The 19,534-nt window shown below is 35.7% G+C and overlaps 1 protein-coding gene across 1 annotated transcript in view; it reads right to left on the minus strand.

Moving 5' to 3' along the window:
- Window positions 1-19,534, minus strand: part of ERBB4 (erb-b2 receptor tyrosine kinase 4) — a 1,186,765-nt gene that overhangs the window by 163,760 nt on the left and 1,003,471 nt on the right. The gene's annotated exons all lie outside the window — the stretch shown is intronic.

Genomic DNA, 19,534 nt, shown 5'->3' on the forward strand with positions numbered 1-19,534 from the left:
TTTCTGGGCTTCTTTTCGGAATATCACTTTCATTCCACCTAGGAACGCCATTCTGTTTAATAAACTAAAGTATAGAAATACTTTCACCTTGAGAAGGGAGATTGGCTTACATTTATAGAACATATAATTGGTGAGTGCCTTAGGCAGAAAGACAAACATAGCATACGGCCTGCAGGTTGCTGGAATGGTTCCTTAGTGTCAGACCGCTTGAGCGTCAGAATGAAGCAGTCCTTTGTGGATATTCCTCCTCTAAACAAGTGAAGGAAAACTATCTCTTAGCTCTGGGCTCCCAGTTGTGACACTGTGGAGTGGAAGAGGAGGAGAAGGGCTCTTCTTGGATTCTGACTTCAACCCAACTTTTCCATCCCCCTCTTCTTTCTCCCTTAGTCTGACTGCATCCAAGGTAACTGTGATTCACATGACTTGTTTAGGCTCTTTTCTATGGCTCTGTCATACTTTGTGCTAATTTGGGTGACTATGCTTCTCAATGTACTTATATATTAATGAAAATAGAAAATAAGTTAGAAGATGTTCTAAAAATTTGTATTTTAAATTTTATTCCATTCACTTTAGAGAATTGAGAATATTACTTAACAGCTTTGACTAAGAGTGGCCAGGGGAATAAAATTTCTGACTAGTTTTTTTTTTTTTAATCTCCCATTATATTTAAAATACAGATTTCCCTTTAAATAAACAAGGATGCATTTTCAAATGCTTTAGAATTATTAATAACCAAAACTCCCCCAGGAGTGATTTCTTTGGAGTCCTAAAATCACAACTCTTCAAGGACATAAAGTGGAGCTAATTTACCCACTTATCTGATCCAAAGTAGAGATTTTTAGATTTGTTGAATCCCAAAAGGGAAAAGTACACCCTAGGTATTATTTTTCTGTGAAACAACTCTCATTTAGAGTGGTGAATAAGTAAGTTGGCAGAATAAGGCAATCCATATTTTTCCTGCCTGTGTTATATGTGTTTTGGGGATAGAAAAATTTAAAACTTCCAGTGTAGCAATTTTTGTTGACAAGAAATTTAGTTATTGTGTTGCAATGGGGATTGTTTTGCTGATAAAATTCTTGATTCTAGTAGTCCACTCCTATTAAGTTTATAAATTGTTTATCAGCCTTTTTCCGCACTCACCAGTAGGAAAAGCAAAAAACAAAACACAACAAAAAACAAGGCACTATCTCTAACGGCAGCAATATCAGTAGCTTTGAGAATATTATTTCTGTGGGTTGCATTTTCAGTCTTTATTATAATTCTCCCTTGCCTACAATCCAATTTCTTTTAGACCCATATGGTGCCAATTTCTTTAAAGCATATTGTAGTAATATTAAAAATCTCAATCTAAATATCAAATTAGCCCTCAAATCATAAGAAATAAATCCACGTGGGCTCACAGAATTCTCCCTTCAGGCCTTGAGATTTTAGTTATTTGTTTCTTTGTTTCTCAAAAAGAACAAATCGTATTAATGTTGCATTTTATAAAGGACTTCAAATGTGTAGGTGTCCCCCAAAGTACTTGACTTTTGTGGCATTTTTAAAAACAATCATAACTTGGAAAATCTCAATATTTGAGTGATGATAATCAAAATTGCTTTGGGCTGAAATTCTGTATTTTGTATCACAGTCCATAGGAGAATTTCAGTCAAGTAATAAACCTGGAAAATATGGTTTTATAATGGAAATGTCGACAGACTGTAGCAGGCACTGCAGTAATATCTTGAATCTGATTTAAAAGAAGTTTTCAATAATGTTTTTCCAAGCCAATCTTTTGGGAAATGCCAGTTAAAAAAAAAAAGAAAAAGAAAGGTTTTCTACTACCTCTATCTCAATGATTGATGAAAATGTGAGTATTTTGTGGTCAGATACCTCAGGGCACCTGTGAATAAGATTATGGGCACTTGTAACAGGAGAATAAGCATGTCCTGTAAAAAGCCACCCAGTTAAAGTCTCACTGCATAGATACATTTTGATATAATGATAATCCATAGGTTCACAGGGATTATACTTGTATGTTCTCAGATGAGGGTAATAATGGAATAAATGATCACCCCACCTAGTCACATTTTAATAGAAACTTTTCATAGGAGGACAATAACAAGAGCAGCCGTGACTAAGATGGTGATTCTAGAATTACTGTAATTTATTATATTGATAGACATAGTCTGTGCTCTCCCATATTCTTTGCAAAATTATGGTACAAAATATCGCCTTTGGTATATTTTTATACTTCAAATGTTATTGATTATGACAGGAAATAAGAGAAATTTTCAATCATTTAATTAAGGCAAACAATCAATTAGGCATGGGTACCATCAATCTGAGTTTGTTGTCTTGCCCCATTCCTAGAGTTATACAATACAGCATCCCTGCGAGAGGCAGCCTGTGGAAATGCTTAGGTCGAGCTGAGGAGACTTTGGGCAGAATCATGGCTCCGTGCTTACCAGCTATGCAACCTTGAACACACTTATGACCTCTTTAAGTCTGTTTTTTCAGGTAAAATGAGAAGGAAGTAAACAATAATAACAAGAGTGAGAAAATAATAATGATAGTAAAATGTTACTGAATGCTGATATACATCAGATACTGTTAGGTACTTTGCATACATCAACTCATTTACACATATAATAGTATCAATCTGATAACTTTGTTGTAAGAATTAAGAGAAGTACTCTGTGTACCTCATTTGCATGACTTCAGTGAAAATGTTGGCTAGTTTTATTACTACAAGATTTAACTTGTTTCAAGAACAACACTTAGATTAAAAAGACATAAAGATAATTACTTTCCCTTATTGTTTACTGCCGGGCATTGTCATTATAGATCTATATGAAATCAAACTATAAGACAACCTGTTCCACAGAAGCCCCAATCACAATCAGTCAAGGTCTTGCACATCAGGGGCTAGAAGGAATTCATGAAACTTCCTCATCTCCAACACAAAGGACCTTTGGCTATACACTCTTGATTTAGAGACTTTCCATATTCTAGATTGGCCCTACATTCTTCCAGTCTATAGTAGAAACTGAGTCATTTCAGGCTGATGTTGTGACTTGATATGCCAAAGCTTTAAAGAAATAGCCATCCAAAATCTTTAAAGCAAAATTTAAATGGCTAGACTCTTAACTTTTTTTTTTAAGGTACAAGAAGATAAAGTAGAAAAGAACACATCATAAGTATACAGGTGAATAACACTTCACAAATTGAGTACACCCATGTAAGTGTCACCCAGACGATGAATAGTAATGATATCATGGAAGCCACTTCATCCATATTGGCTAGATTTTTATGGAAATCTTAAACTTACATAGAAATTAGCACAAGACTATTATTTTATTTAGCACTCAAAGCATTCTTGATGAAAGTTTTATAAATTCTACTTCATTTTAGTAGAATAACTTCAATAAATCTTAATATGTACCACAAAGGATATAAACATAGATGGGATGAATCATTCATTCTAATTTTAAAAATAAAGTAACTCTGATTTTAGGGCTCAACTCAGTCTGGCATTTAATCTACAAAGGACTTGATAACAAAATCCATGGCTCAAAGCTTGTGTACTACAATTTCTAGGAGTAAGGTCCCATTAGTAAACTGCATTCATGCTAATGTGCTTGCTTGGGGCAATAATCATTAGAGTTCCTAGTTCCCGTTCTTGCCAGGGAAAGTACACCAAGAGTGGGTGATGTAGTATTGTAATTATACAATTAGCCTTGTCAAGGCATGGAGCATTGGGAATAGTAAGATCTTGAAACCTGAAATGTGACTAGCTGATAGATGACTATCATTAAGCTCATCTTTTGTTCACTTTGTGATGAGGTAGAGACTGAGCTTAGGAAAAGGCTCCTTAATGAAGGATAAAATCCTTGACCCAGAGCCACTCTGCTTCATGCGCTCATCACCACTCAGCTCACCCTCCCTCCCTTTCCACAACTACATGTATATTTTGTTCATATTTTACCTTAGCCAAATAAAACATCATGAACAGTTGACAAAAAGCTCTTTTTAATCAATCAAAGTTAGACAATAGAAAGTGAAATTTGGTACAAATACTGTTTAGCCTAATACTTTTAATCGTCACAATAATAGCTGTCAACATTCTATATCCCTTTTCACACATACATATTTAATTGGGTATTGTAGAATTGTGGCTACATAGAATGATTCTATATTCAAAATATAAATTATTCTTACTAGTATATTGATGTTCAAGGTGTGTAAAAATAGTACATATGCATACATATATATTTATGTGTATATGCCTGTGTACACATATATATACATAGTATAAAAGCATTATATATTTTGTTTTATCACATGATACTAATAAGAATTATCCTAAATTTTTTAACTTTCTTATAGAAGAAAAGATTGGTATAAAGCCTTAACTGCTTGTTCTCATTCACTTTCAGTCTGTATTCATTATTAACCTAAGTTTCCTCCCTTGTGGCTCAATGCCCTTTGGGGTTTATTGGGCTTTCTTCTGTAATCAAAGTGATCTGCTAAGCCACTTTCCTATGGTTAAATGAGGGTGTACAAGTAGGAATTTAGATGTTCCCACTAGGTAAGTATGAGAGGATATAATACTTCCTGATTGGTGTTGCGCCCCTTCTAGCTTACATAACTACACAGGCCCTTTTCTTCATAGCCACCATTATACTATATTTTTGCACAAATCCATACAGGATACCCTTTGAAGTAAGACTGACAAATTGCTAATGCTAGAATCAAACTTAGTGTCCAGAATATTGTATGCCCATTTTAACATGCAAAACACAAACGTTCAGAAGATGTTTTTAAAAAGAAGTCATTATTACAAATATTGATCATGACAAGACTTGAGTGCATTTAGAAATAAATAAGTAGGAGTGGATGTGGTTGTAAAGGGATGGCATGAGGCCATGAAATAGCTCTACATCTTGATTGTGGTGGTGGTTATATGAATCTACACATTTGATAAAACTTCATAGAACTGAACACGCACATACACACACACAAATTTGTGTAAACCCAGTGAATCTGAAAAAGTTATGCAGATTTTACTAATGTCAGTTTCCTGATTATAATACTGTACTATAGTTATACAAGATGTTATTATTGGAGAAAATGGATGAAGGACAAATGAAATCTCTCCTTAAATTTTTGATAACTTCCTGTGAATCTACAATTATTTCAAAATAAAAAGTTGTATTTTTTTAAGAGCTATCTGGAGAAAAAAAATTGGTTGTGATCAATTGTGGAAGTAAGTTAATCTGTGTTTCATCTTCGGTCCCATTACAGTTTTTTTTTTTTTTTTTTTTTTTTTGAGACGGAGTCTCGCTCTGCCGCCCAGGCTGGAGTGCAGTGGCCGGATCTCAGCTCACTGCAAGCTCCGCCTCCCGGGTTTACGCCATTCTCCTGCCTCAGCCTCCCCAGTAGCTGGGACTACAGGCGCCGCCACCTCGCCCAGCTAGTTTTTTGTATTTTTTAGTAGAGACGGGGTTTCACCATGTTAGCCAGGATGGTCTCGATCTCCCGACCTCGTGATCCGCCCGTCTAGGCCTCCCAAAGTGCTGGGATTACAGGCTTGAGCCACCGCGCCCGGCCCCATTACAGTTTTTCTGTTTCCAAGCAAATCACTTGACATTCTCATTCTTTGTTTCTCCTATTTTCAGAAAAATGCAAGTCTATCCCCAGATTACTATAAACATCTTGAAATCTATGGGAAAAATAAAATCACATGCACACATCTGAGAGATCATAAATATATATCACAACTTCCTGAGAGCACTATTGTTAACACCCGTCTAACTCTATAGTTTTAGAAACAAAAGCCATGGGGGAGCAATAAACTAGATATGCCAGTCCTCCTACTTTGATTTTGCATTTGAGAAAATCACTGTGCTCCTAAAATCTGCTACAATACCAAGCCTCAAAAAGTCATGACTAACTGATGAAATTGTGTGAGCACTTTACACACATGAAATATAATTTAATCCATTTGGATTGGGTAGCTTTCACTTTTCTGTTAAAAAAAAAAAAAAGTACCTTAAAAGTACTAGCTAAAACATAAATTCACAGTAAAGACATTAAGTTCTTTACTTTCTGGGTGTGAATGGCAGCTGAATAACAAACCCTTTGCCATTTATAGAAAGGAGTAACTTACAAGCTGAATTAGAGTTGCTCAGCATGCCAAACAAAGCTACAGGCAAAGCAAAGCAAAAGGGAAACTTGCTATTTTATAGGTTAGACAAGAAAAAGCCTAAATGACTTTTCTAAGTGAGAGACCTTCATATTTCATGCAAACCCCAGGAAATAATTAAGGCTTCAGTGGAATTCTGGGACCTGTGCTCTATAAACCGCCTCAATAAACTTCATTTTCATCTGGTAGTATAGAGATTGTCTCTTATCCCTTACTACCCTTTAAATACCGTCCTCCTTTAGGGCAATGAAAATTTGGCACATAAATAAAAAGCATAAAATTGTTTCAGGGAGGGGATGAACATGGTTCAAATTCAACCAGGTGCTTTATTACCGATTTGGGAGGTTGTAATGTTATTAGACAAACTGATAGAAAGATCAAGAGGGAAAACTATTGGTGGAAAGGGAAGATAAAAAAAAAAATTGGGAGATAAACTAAAAACACAAAAAGTATTTCAAAGCAAAAGTAAGCTAGCTGCTTCAATTAAAATTCTATAGAGAAAAAATTCATTAGCTCATTTAAAAAATTATCACAAGAGGTATATGACCTCGTATTTTAGACCAACTCTCTATCACGCTGTAGTCATTATAGAACCTAAATTACAAACAACGGGTCCACAGGTGTTACAGTCAGGGCTTGGGGCTGGTGCTGGATGTCAGTTAATCTGAACTGGGATATCCGGGTGGCAGAGCAGTTATGGATTCAGGTCTTGGCTCTGTCACTGAGAACTGTGACCTTACCTGGACTCTGTCACCTGCTTATGTTTCAGTTTCCCCATCTCCAACACAGCACATTAGACGGTCTTAAAGCTGGTTTCTGTGAGGATCTAAGAGAATCCTTAGGGTTCCATGAAGCCCTGTCTCCACGCTTCTGCTTCTGCAATTAGGTTTGGTTTTATTTGTTTCGATTTTAAAGTAAGATTTCACATGAAACAAATTCATGCCCCAAGAAAATTTAAAATCATGAACTAGATCTTCTGGGGCTCCCTCCTGCACCAACATTTCAATAGGCTCTGATAATCATTTTTAAAGATTCACCAGTTCCACAGAAGAAACTTTTCTGGGCTGGGTTCTTTCTGTGTCAATTTGTAATTGTTTTCCTTTCCTTGTGTAGAAACAGCAGGAAAATGGCATTATTAAAATATCAATTGATGTTTTGTGCTTGCTACTTCTGAATAAATAGAAAGTTTTTGTGTTTCTAATTCGGGTTCCCTACGTGGAAAGGGTTTTTGTACTGCAAGATGTAAAATTGCAATTTTGAAGCACCAGCACCCAGAAAATAAGTCTCACTTAGGTTGTGTTGCCTGAGAAATTGACTTATTTCTAGCAATGGAGGTGGAACATGGAAAAAGCAGAACTCAACCACCTAGAAAACAAAAGGCTAGTTTCTTTCAGACTGAAAAGGGAAGGTAGAATCACTGGTGACAGTTCTAGAGGGGTCTGGGAGTGGGATTGGGTTAGGGAGACCTATGTTCCTACTGTTACACTGTACTCACAAAGGTGCTCGGCTTCTCATGGGATGGTGAATGCATGGATATCCAGGCCCTGGAGGACTGAGCAACATGAGACAAAGGTATATGGGACTATGCCCTAGCCACGTTGATGGGGTAGGAAAGTTATGTGGAAAAGAGCCTCATCACCCGGGTTACCCCAGTCTAGTTCTGCTGATAGAAAGCCTATACCCTACTCTGACATGTAAGTGAGCCCAGGCAAAATCCCAGAGCCACCCAGCATACCATCAGCAGGTTTCAGATTCCTGAGCAATAAACAAGTATGTGTCAAATAAAATAGAGAAGAAGACAGTTATTTGGAAGCTAGATAATTTTGCCTGGCTGAGAGATTGGAGGGTTCTGCTGTGATGGGGGTGAACAAGCAGCACCTTTATGAGCCACCGACAAAATTCAGAAAAATGGAATCCCTGCTCCTGTTTGTTCAGCACTTTGTATGCCTCTTCAGGTTCTTCAGTGTCGCTAGAAAGAACCCTGTTGGAACTTCCTAATACACGATAAAGTGGAACTTCAAGCCAATTCTAATAGGTGCTCACCAAGCCAAAATACTTTTTCCACAGCTTTATTGAGGTATGACTGACAAATAAAAATTGAATGTATTTAAAATATACAACCAGATGTTTTGATATATGTATGCATTGTGAAATGATGACCACCATTAAGCTAACTAACAAACGTATCCTTCACCTCACCCTAGTTACCATTTTTGTGTATGTGTGTAGTAAGAACATCGAGATTTACTCTCTTAGCAATTTCCAAATATACAACACATCATTATTAGCTATAGTCACCCTTCTGTACCTTAAGTCTATATATTTATTCATCATATAACTGCAAGTTTGATCGACAGCTCTTTTCTTCTACCCCAAAGCCCCTGGTAGCCACCATTCTACTCTCTAATACTATAGAATAATTATAATTTAGAAAAAAATAATGTACTATTCCTTAAATCTGATATATCTGACCATACCTATTTCTGATTAACATGAGGAAAGAAGAAATGACGAGGAAAACTTGTCTGGAGAAGACTTGTCTTTTGGCTTCTGGCTTTCCTGGGTCTCCAGCTTACCAGTTGCTTATTTTAGGACCCATCAACCTCCATAATCTCATGACCTCATTCCTTAGAATATATAAAATTCCTATATATATATTTTCCTATATGTATTTTTCCTATATATATTTTCCTATACATATATTTTCCTATATATATTTTTCTATATATGTACACACTAAGTTTATTTCTTAGAATAAATATATATAGGCATATATATATATATAAATATACATGCATTTTATTGGTTCTGTTTCTCTCTAGAAAGCAACATACTTAATATGATTTTTAAATTAATCAATTAATTGTTCTTGGTTAGATCATGGCTGTAATTTTCCTTTGGGATTCAATTCTCAAATCTCTAATTATGACATGTCCTAAGAAATATACTGAGACGCCACAAGAATTCCATTATTAGGTTCCCCCACAACCACCTTTTGTTGGGGAGGGGACAGGGTCCCACTCTGTCACCCAGGTTGGAGTGCAGTGGTGCAATCACACAGCTCACTGCAATCTGCGTCTCGCTGGCTCAAGTGATCCTCCTACCTCAGACTGACTTTTTAATAAGAAAAAAAAATTAAACACTGTATCTCCGTGAAATAATCAATGACTTGTCCTTGTTTCTGAGTTTAGTTCTTCTTCCTTAGACTAGTATGCAGTGTGACCCTGGGAGAGTCACTGAAGGTATTTACTGTGAATAAAATCTTACCATCAAGTTAGATTCATGCCGCTGACATACACAAAAGATCTAATGACAATTAATCACACTATATAGTGTATTCAAATTTATATGATAGCAGTAAAAATGATAAATCATAAGCTATCATCTTTTTTCTTCCAAAATGTGGTTATATAATTACAAGAAATTTATTTTGATTTTAACGGTGTATTGTCATTAAAGGAAGTTTAGCTATGCCACTAATACTGTGACTTCTAATTTCAATATTTACCTTTTATTGTGACTTCATAAAATATAAAATTTTTTCTGTATCCAAATATACCCAAGGAATGCATTCAATCAATTGGTATTCACAAACAGTATTAAGTGTCTCTATTACATGACTAACTGTATTAATAAGTGCCAATTTTACATTTTCTATGATGTTAGTAGGGTTATTTCTCTTCTCTAGACTATTATTTTTTTAAAGTTCTATAATTTGCATAGACATGCATATGACTGAGGTCATATCTACACAAAGCATCTGGTCTTGACCAGAATTCAACTAGAAATGTCATCATCCAGTTCATGCATTTAAATGACATCAGACATTCATATCTGAATTTAATTTTAATTCATGCAGAAGGAAATGGCTGGATTGAATAAGAAACTAAGTTTCTTGCCACTTCATAATTACTACTAGAGAAAAATAGAAAAGAGGAAAGAAAGAAGGTAAATGAAGGCTCTCCTCGTGTAACATATTCAAGCCTTAAGGAAGGCTTCACATCTGTCACAGAAGAGGAATTCATTTCTTAACACAAGAATCTGCTCTCTTTCCAATCATTGTGAACCATGTTTTTAATATGAAAGAAGTTCTTCTCTCCGCTTTGCCCCTTCCACTAACTCCCACTCTGCCACCAATAGTAAAGAAAAATAAAGCCCACAGATACCTGTCCCTGGGCCACAAAAATAATCAGGTTTCATTAGGTCCAATTAGAAATATGACATGGACATTCAAAGTAATTTGGTGATAAAGTAGAGTTGGAAATAAAAAAAAATTGAGAAAATCTATTAAACTGGTGCCAAATTATACTAAACTTTGAACAATACTAATTTTCTCTGAAAATATAAATGTTAGAATCAATCTGTTTGCAAAAATACACTGAAAAAGTCTTTATTTATAAGCAGAATCTAAATTATTTTGGTTAGACACACTAGGTTAATTTTAATTCTTAAAAATATTGAATACGTTTTTTAAATTTTTGGAAGAAGTTTAAGTTGAGTGAGTATACAACTTAATCAGGTAATCTGTGAATCATCTTGAAGGCTACAATGGACCAGTGACATATTTTTAGAATCATCTTTTCAACTAGTTTCAGTGGCAAAGCACCAAAAAAAAAAAAAAAAAAAAAAAAAAAAAAAAAAAAAAGAAAGTCCTCGGAACCTTACATCTGAGTTTAACTGCAAATCAATTAGAGCACTGGAAAAAAAATCTGTAAATAAGCCAACAAAGCTCTGAGGAAAGTTTTAGGATTTTGAAAAATAATAGTGGCCTATACTCAGTATTCAGGCTTTACAAATACAGCATCAGTGATATATGTATCATAAGAAAGCTACAAATGATAGTTTCCTTAGAGCAAAGTCAGAAACTAAAATTTTTGCAGGAATAGTAAGTCAAACCAATATTAACCTTTTCTAGCTTGAGATTGAAAAGTTAGAATTTTTTCTTTGCTCCTCTTCAGTAATAGATTGTCTTAAGAATTTCCCCCGAGCTCAGTTCTTTGCCAGTTCACTGGTGGTTTCACATGTTTTAAATATTCCAAATAATACAATTTTTTTTTTTTTTTTTTGAGATGGAGTCTCACTCTGTCACCCAGGCTGGAGTGCAGTGGCACCATCTTGGTTTGCTGCAAGCTCCACCTCCTAGGTTCAAGCGATTCTCCTGCCACAGTCTCCCGAGTAGCTAGGACTGCAGGCACTACCATGCCCAGCAAACTTTTTTGCATTTTGTTTTTAGATGGAGTTTCGCTATGTAGCCCAGGCTGGTTTCAAACTCCTGACCTCAGGTGATTCACCCGCCTTGGCCTCCCAAAGTACTGGGATTGTAGGCGTGAGCCACTGCGCCCAGCTCAATAATACAATTTTTAACATAAAAATTAGAAGTCAAGATAAGAGCACAAGCATCCTAGGAACCTGTGTAGGAAAGTATATGCGGATGAGAGACTCAGGTTCTTTGTTCCAAAGGCCAAAAATATTGAATATTAAACATGAGATTCCCTGCTCTTCTCAGCCTGGTATGGTCTATGAACAAATGCTAAATCTTTTCTATCTGAAATTTTAAGAGTCATATTTTTAAATGATGGTATTTTTTTAAATGTCATAATTAGGGTATTATAATTATAAACTTATATCTATCCTTATTGTAGTGATTTCAGATGTTATCCAAAATGACACATAGTTTACATTCTTACTTTATGCCAAACAGTAAGTTTAGCACATTACAAACATCATCTTTTTCTTAAAATTATCCTACTAAATAGGAAGTACTGTTATCCCCCTTTTCAGGAGCACAGAGAGATTAACTAATTTACCAAAGTTCACACAGTTAGTAAGTGATAGAGATGAGATTTGAACTCAGAATCTGTAGGGTAAACACAAACTAGTACCAGACTACACATTTTAAATTCTTATTTTACAGTGTCACTTGTAATTAGTATCTATAACCCATAGTAGCTCACGGAATTGTTTTGGGTTTGATTTATTTCAATTGTTACAACATTGTTTGAAAAAGTTCCTCCACAAATATTCATCTAGCACTTTCTCCTGAAAATGTGGCATAGATGCTAATGATAAAATATTTTCTCATGAAGATAATAAGTATTAGTCATGATAGAAGTTTTTCTTTTATGGAATTAATGATGAGACACAACTACAGATAAAATGGTATGCTCCCCTTCAGTCCTCTAAATCCAGAGTGCCGTTGAAGGAAAGCAAGCCACTTTAAGCTACAGTGATGTGCATGTGTACAGAGAGGAAAGAATGCAGAGTGGTTTGGAGACCCGGCTCAGGAGTAAGAATTATCTGGTATAGCACTCAGGCATTTCAATATATTTGTGTGTCCTTTTGGACTTAACTTCCCATTTTCGTCATCTATAAACTGGGGAAATAATGATCCATATCTGCTAGAGTTTCAGTAAAGATTTAAAAACACAATGTACATAAAGCACCAAGGATATGCCAGGTGTGTAATACGTGCTTGATCTAAATGGACTCATTCATTGTCAATGTTATTCCAATGCAGCTCTGGACCCAGAGCCACACATTCCCACCCACAGAGCACACGCAGTACCAGAGAGGAAGTAGGCCTAGAAGGGCCTGCAGGTACAGGCAGCTGCTAGAAGCTGGGGTGATGCTCTCCCCACTTTCCTGTAGACACCACGGGTACTGTCTGCCTGTTGTCACACAGTTCATATGCTTGCTTGAGATGGAACCTCGATCTCAGGATCTGTGCTTTTTTCCACTTTGCTACACTGTCTAAGGTGGCTTTTAACTGGAACCCAAGTGCAAATAAAGGTTGGTATTCGGCACCTGACTTCGTGTAGAGAAAACAGTCCTTTTGGTCACTCACAGACCACAACAGTCAGTCATGATTTTGTTGAATAATCAAAGCTGAACTCGTACATGTTAGGGTCAGTTAAGGATGTCTGCTTTGGGCAACAGCATACCTTTGGTCTCATATTAAATTAATATCTGAGTTAAACAAAAACGAAAACACCTCACATACACTATTCAGAATCTGCTAAATTGTCTTTTAAAAACTGCTTGCCCAACTTATTAGCAACAACTATAAAAGAAGAAATTCTTATGATTTCCTAGTATCCTGGATTCATAAGCATCAAGAAGGCATATGGTATTATATGAGCATGAAATAACAACATGGACTGCTCTGCTTACCAAATTCAGTCAAGTCCAAAGGCAACAAATGCAGAGTGAACATGACTGTCTATAAGAAACAAACAATTCTGGTGTTTAAGTTTGTGTTTTCCATCACATAAAATGTTGTAGAATGATGAACTAATGGAAAAATGGAAAGAAAACTTACAATACAAATGAAAATATTTTGCAAAACACTTCGTTATAAGGAAGCCCATCAGACTAACAGTGGACCTCTCAGCAGAAACCCTAAAAGCCAGAAGAGATTCAGGGCCAACATTCAACATTATTAAAAAAGAGAAATTTCAACCAGATATTTCATATCCAGGGAAACTAAGCTTCATAAGCAAAGGAGAAATAAGATCTTTTTCAGACAAGCAAATGTTGAGGGAATTTGTAGCCATCAGACCTGCCTTACAAGAGCTCCTGAAGGAAGCACTAAATGTGGGGAAAAAAAGACCATTACCAGTCACAGAAACACACTGAAGTACACAGATCAGTGACACTATAAAGCAACCACACAAACAAGTCTGCATAATAACCAGCTAACATCACGATGACAGGATCAAATCCACACATTTCAATACTAATCTTGAACGTAAACGGGCCAAATGCCCCAATTAAAGGCACAGAGAGTAGCAAGCTGGATAAAGGCACAAAGTGGCAACTAAGACCTATTGGTATGCTGTATTCAAGAGACTCAACTACATGCAATGAAAACAATAGGCTCAAAATAAAAAGATAGAGAAAAATCTACCAAGCAAATGGAAAAGAGAAAAAAATAGGGGTTGCAATTCTAATTTCAGAAAAAATAGACAACAATAGGCTCAAAATAAAAAAGATAGAGAAAAATCTACCAAGCAAATGGAAAAGAGAAAAAAATAGGGGTTGCAATTCTAATTTCAGAAAAAATAGACTCTAAACCAAAAAAGATCAAAAAAGACAAAAGGCGGCATTACATAATGGTAAAGTGTTCAATTCAACAAGAAGACCTAACTATCCTAAATATATATGTGTGCAACACAGGAGCACTGAGATTCAGAAAGCAAATGTTTAGAGACATTCAAAGATATTTAGACTCCCACACAATAATAGCGGGAGATTTCAATACCCCACTGACATTATCAGACAAATCATTGAGACAAAAAAATTAACAAAGATCTTCAGGACCAAAATTCAGCACTAGATTAAATGGACCTGATAGAAATCTACAGAATTCTCCATCAAAAACAATAGAATATACTTTCTTCTATTTTTAGAAAAATTAAATTATTTTTTATTTTTTACATTTTTTGTGTGTACATAGGTGTATATACTTATGGGGTACAGAATATACATTCGCCTCATTGCCACATGGTACATGCTCTAAAATCAACCACATAATTGCACATAAATACTCCTCAGCAAATGCAAAAGAACTGAAATTGTAACAGTCACTCTCTCAGATCACAGTGCAACAAAAATGAAATTCAAAACTAAGAAAATATTGACATTCTTCACAGAACTAGAGAAAACTATTTTAAAATTCATATGGAACCAAAAAAGAGCCTGAATAGCCAAAGCAATCCTAAACATAAAGAACAAAGCTGGAGGCATCATGTTACTCAACTTCAAGCTATACTACAGGGCTATAGTATCCAACACAGCATGGCACTGGTACAAAACCAGACACATAGACCAATGGAATAGAAGAAAGAACCCGGAAATAAGGCTGCACACCTTCCACTATCTGATCTTTGACAAACTGACAAAAAACAAGCAATGGGGAAAAGATTTCCTATTTAATAAATGATGCTGTAATAACAACTGCCTAGCCATATGGAGAAGATTTAAACTGGACCCCTTCCTTACATCATATACGAAAATCAGCTCCAGATAAATTAAAGATTGTAATGTAAAACCCAAAACTATAAAAAACATGGAAGACAACCTAGGCAATACCATTCAGGACATAGGCATGGGCAAAGATTTCATGATGAAGATACCAAAAGGAATTGCAACAAAAACAAAAATTGACAAGTGGGATTTAATTAAATCGAAGAGCTTCTTCACTGCAAAAGAAACTATCCACAGAGTGAAAAGACAACCTACAGAAACGGAGAAAATTTTTGCCAACTATGCATTCGACAAAGATCTAATATCTAGCATCTATAAGGAACTTAAACAAATAGACAAGAAAAAAAAGAACCCCATTAAAAATTGAGCAAAGGACTTTTTTTTCAAAAGAAGTTGTACATGCGACCAACAAGCATATGAAAAAAAGCTCAACATCACTGATCATTAGAGAAATGCAAATCAAAACCACAAAGAGATACCATTTCACACCAATCAGAATGCTGTTGAGGTTGTGGAGAAAAAAGGAACATTTATACGTTGTTGTATGGTGGGAGCATAAATTAGTTCAACCACTGTGGAAAGCAGTCTAGCAATTCCTCAAAGAACTAAAAACAAAAGTACCATTCAACCCAGCAATCACCTTCCTGGGTATATACCCACAGGAATATAAATAATTCTATTATAAAGACACATGCACAAGTATGTTCATTGCAGCACTCTTCCCAATAGCAAAAACACAGAATCAACCTAAATACCCATCAATGGTAGACTGAATAAAGAAAACTTGGTACATATACACCTTGGAATACCATGCAGTCATAAAAAAGAAGAAGGTCATATCCTTTGCAGGGAGGACACGGATGGAGCTGGAGGCCATTATCCTTAGCAAACTAACAAGGAACAGAAAACCAAATACCACTTGTTAGCACTTATACGGGGAAGCTAAATGATGAGAAAGCATGGATACATGGAGGGAAACATACACTGGAGCCTACTTTAGGGTGAAAGGTGGCTGAAATCAATACAAATTTATTCTCTTACAGCTCTGTAGGTTGAAAGTCCACCGTCAATTTCACCAGGCTATAAAATCAAGGTACAGGCAGGCCTGTGTTTCTTCTGGAGATTCTAAGAGAGAGTCTGTGTGCTTATCCTTTCCAGCTTCTAGAGGTGCCTACATTCCTCAACACATGGTCCCTTCCTCCATCTTCAAGGTGCACCGCTCAACTCTGATCTGTTTGTATGTCTCCTGTCTCCTGCTCTGATCCTCCTGCTTTCCATTTACAAAGACCCCTGTGATTACAATGGGCCGATCTGGATAATCCAGGAAAATCTCATCTCAAGATCCTTAATTTAATTACATCTGCAAAATCCCTTTTAACATGTAAAGCAACGTTCACAGATTCTGGGGATAGAATGTATTAGCTTCTTTGGGGGTGGGATATTATTCAGCCTACCACAGGTAGATACCATTTATTATGTTCTTTTTGCAGATAAGAAAAAAATATAGTAATTATTAATACCACCATATACAATGAGAAACAAGAATTCAGAGGCTAAACAACACAAACTCACAAAACTTAAAAGTGGGCACCAACATATAAATATAGTGTTTCTAACCTTAAGTCTGATTCCACTTCACAATTCTGCTCGCAAAGTAGAAAGAAATAATAAAGGAAGGACTCCCTGCTTAAGGGTAAATTTTGTTATTTTCTTGGGTTAAAAATAATTATTATATATTTATTGAATGACTAACTGTAAGTAAGATCCAATTTTAGGTTCCGGTAATAAATAAGAATCAGATATAGTCAGTCTCAAGGTAATCCTTCATCTTTCCATATATTTAAATACCTATAATTCCTAAATGTATATATACAGTACTGACCGAATTTAATTACCTCATTAACATTCCCAGTTTCATGTTCTATAAACTTTTCCAATGTGCCAAGTCTGAAACTGAACTCTTGATTTTTTCCTACAAATGTTCACCCCCCATCCTTCACCACCTCAGGAAATGATCTCACCATACTCCCCTCCCTCACCACCTACAGCTAATCAATAATTGAATACCTTAAATTTTGCCCCCCAAATATATCTTAATTCCATCTACTTCTCCTTATTGGCATTGCCTCCAGATTCCTAATTAGTATCTTCATTTTCATTCTTATATCTCCTCAATCTAACCTCCATACATAAACTAGCATGATCTATTTAGAATATAAATGAGATTATGTCAATTGCATGTTAAAATACTTCAGTAACTACCTACAGCACTTACAATAAAATTCAAACTTTTCTTGCTATACTGGGTAACCATATAACATGGTCTGTTTAGGACTCTTCTGCACCTGTCATCCCGGTATAACTAGTAATACAGTCTCCTTTCATGCCTAAAATTATTCCATTTGGGTGATAAGTCTCTTGATCACCACATCTGTAGAGCCCTGTGTGATCTTTCTTTTGCCTAAATATTATTCTCATAGCTGAAGCCTTCTCCCTCAGGACTCAGTGTCTTCTCTTAAGTGTCCCCAGCAGTTGGCTTTCTTTAAAATCTGAACCACAGTATTCAATCCTATAGTTAATTCTTTCATTTGTTGAATGTCTGTTCAATCCATTAGGGTGCACAGAGAGAACCAAGCCCATATCTGCAGTGTTTACACCTACATACCTCAGTCAGCATCGTATCTGAAACATGATAAAAGCCCACCAGTACCTGTTGAAGATTAATGACTAAACAAGCTTACCATATAGGCAGAGAGATAGTAAATGTATAGTTGACATTTACATAATATAAATGTGTTCAAGATATTAACTACCAAAATTAATACGAAAAAGAAAATAATTACTTCTGCCTGCAGAGAAGGGTTGATTAGGAAAGACTCCATAAATGGAGGATGCCCAAACAGTGTTGATGGATGAATAAGATCATGCAGTGTGAACCAAGAAGCCAAGAGAAGACTTCTAAGTTTAGGGGATGGCATTTGCAAAGGCAAAAAGGTATAAAACTGTGATTATTCAGGAAACCCAAAGTAGTTTATCATATTAGAGTGTACAATGTTGTATAAATGATATATTAATAACACAAACCTTAAGGACAAAACCTAAATTGTAGAGACCACAGCAGAAAATACAGAGAGCGCTAACAAATTTGAAGCTTAGCGTTTTTGTTTTTGTTTTTGAGACGGAGTTTCCCTCTTGTTGCCCAGACTGGAGTGCAATGGTGTGATCTCAGCTCACTGCAACCTCCACCTCCCAGGTTCAAGCAATTCTTCTGCCTCAGCCTCCTCAGTAGCTGGGATTACAGGCATGCGCCACCACACCCAGCTAATTTTGTATTTTCAGTAGAGACAGAGTTTCTCCATGCTGGTCAGGTTGGTCTCAAACTCCTGACCTCAGGTGATCCACCTGCCTTTGCCTCCCAAAGTGCTGGGATTCCAGGCATCAGCCATTGCACCCAGCCTGAAGCTTAGCTTTATTTTCATTTACAGTCCTAGAATGATTTGATAAATTCTATTGCATATTTATCTCACCTTATAAATTATAGTTCTTAGATAAATCCGTTTCTGAAGTGTTATATTTCAAACTTCATTGCCATAAAGAATCCTCACAGATGCAGTTATTACGTAACAGTCACAAAATTATAATACATAGTCCATAAGGAAACTCTACTGAGAGTTATGGTGTATAGAACTAAGCTGAGCTTTTCTGTCAAATAAATTTTTTGGTTTAAATTTTAATAATTACGTCAAATTTCTTTTTTCTATAATGTGCTTTTATTCATTATTAGATTATTAAAAAAACAGGTCAAAGCCACTATGTTATGATTTTGGCATTTATATTGTACAAATGTATAGATAAAAATATCTATGGAATCTGAAAAGACTTCGGGTCGTATTTTGATGTAACTAAGAGTTGACACAATTAATACTCATCATTGACCTATTTCTCTAGAAACAGAAAATTATCAAGAAAGATATATGGTATAGATAATCACAAATATTTGCTTTGAACATTTAGAATGTATACTAGAAGTTGTGCACTAGCAGACTGCATGAAAAGAATGCTTTGTTTAGACTCCAAAGTGTTTCAAAAATTGACTTAAGATTTAAATTTGGGAAATCACAAAAAATCCAGAATTCTGGCCACTCTTAAAAAAATTAAAAGATAAGATAACTCTAGTAATATTCCCCAAATCACAGTCCCCTAGAAACTAGTAGATGCTCTCTGGTTAACCACAGACCCACTTCCCCCATCACCCCAGACCGCTGCCCTTATATATGTGACATGCCTAAGCCTTTGTGTAAGACTAAAACTCTCAACCATTAACGACCAATTGAAAATCATCAAAAAGACTAAGAATATATT

The sequence above is a fragment of the Macaca mulatta genome, chromosome 12, assembly GCF_049350105.2.
Source record: "Macaca mulatta isolate MMU2019108-1 chromosome 12, T2T-MMU8v2.0, whole genome shotgun sequence".
NCBI classification, from domain to species: Eukaryota; Metazoa; Chordata; class Mammalia; order Primates; family Cercopithecidae; genus Macaca; species Macaca mulatta.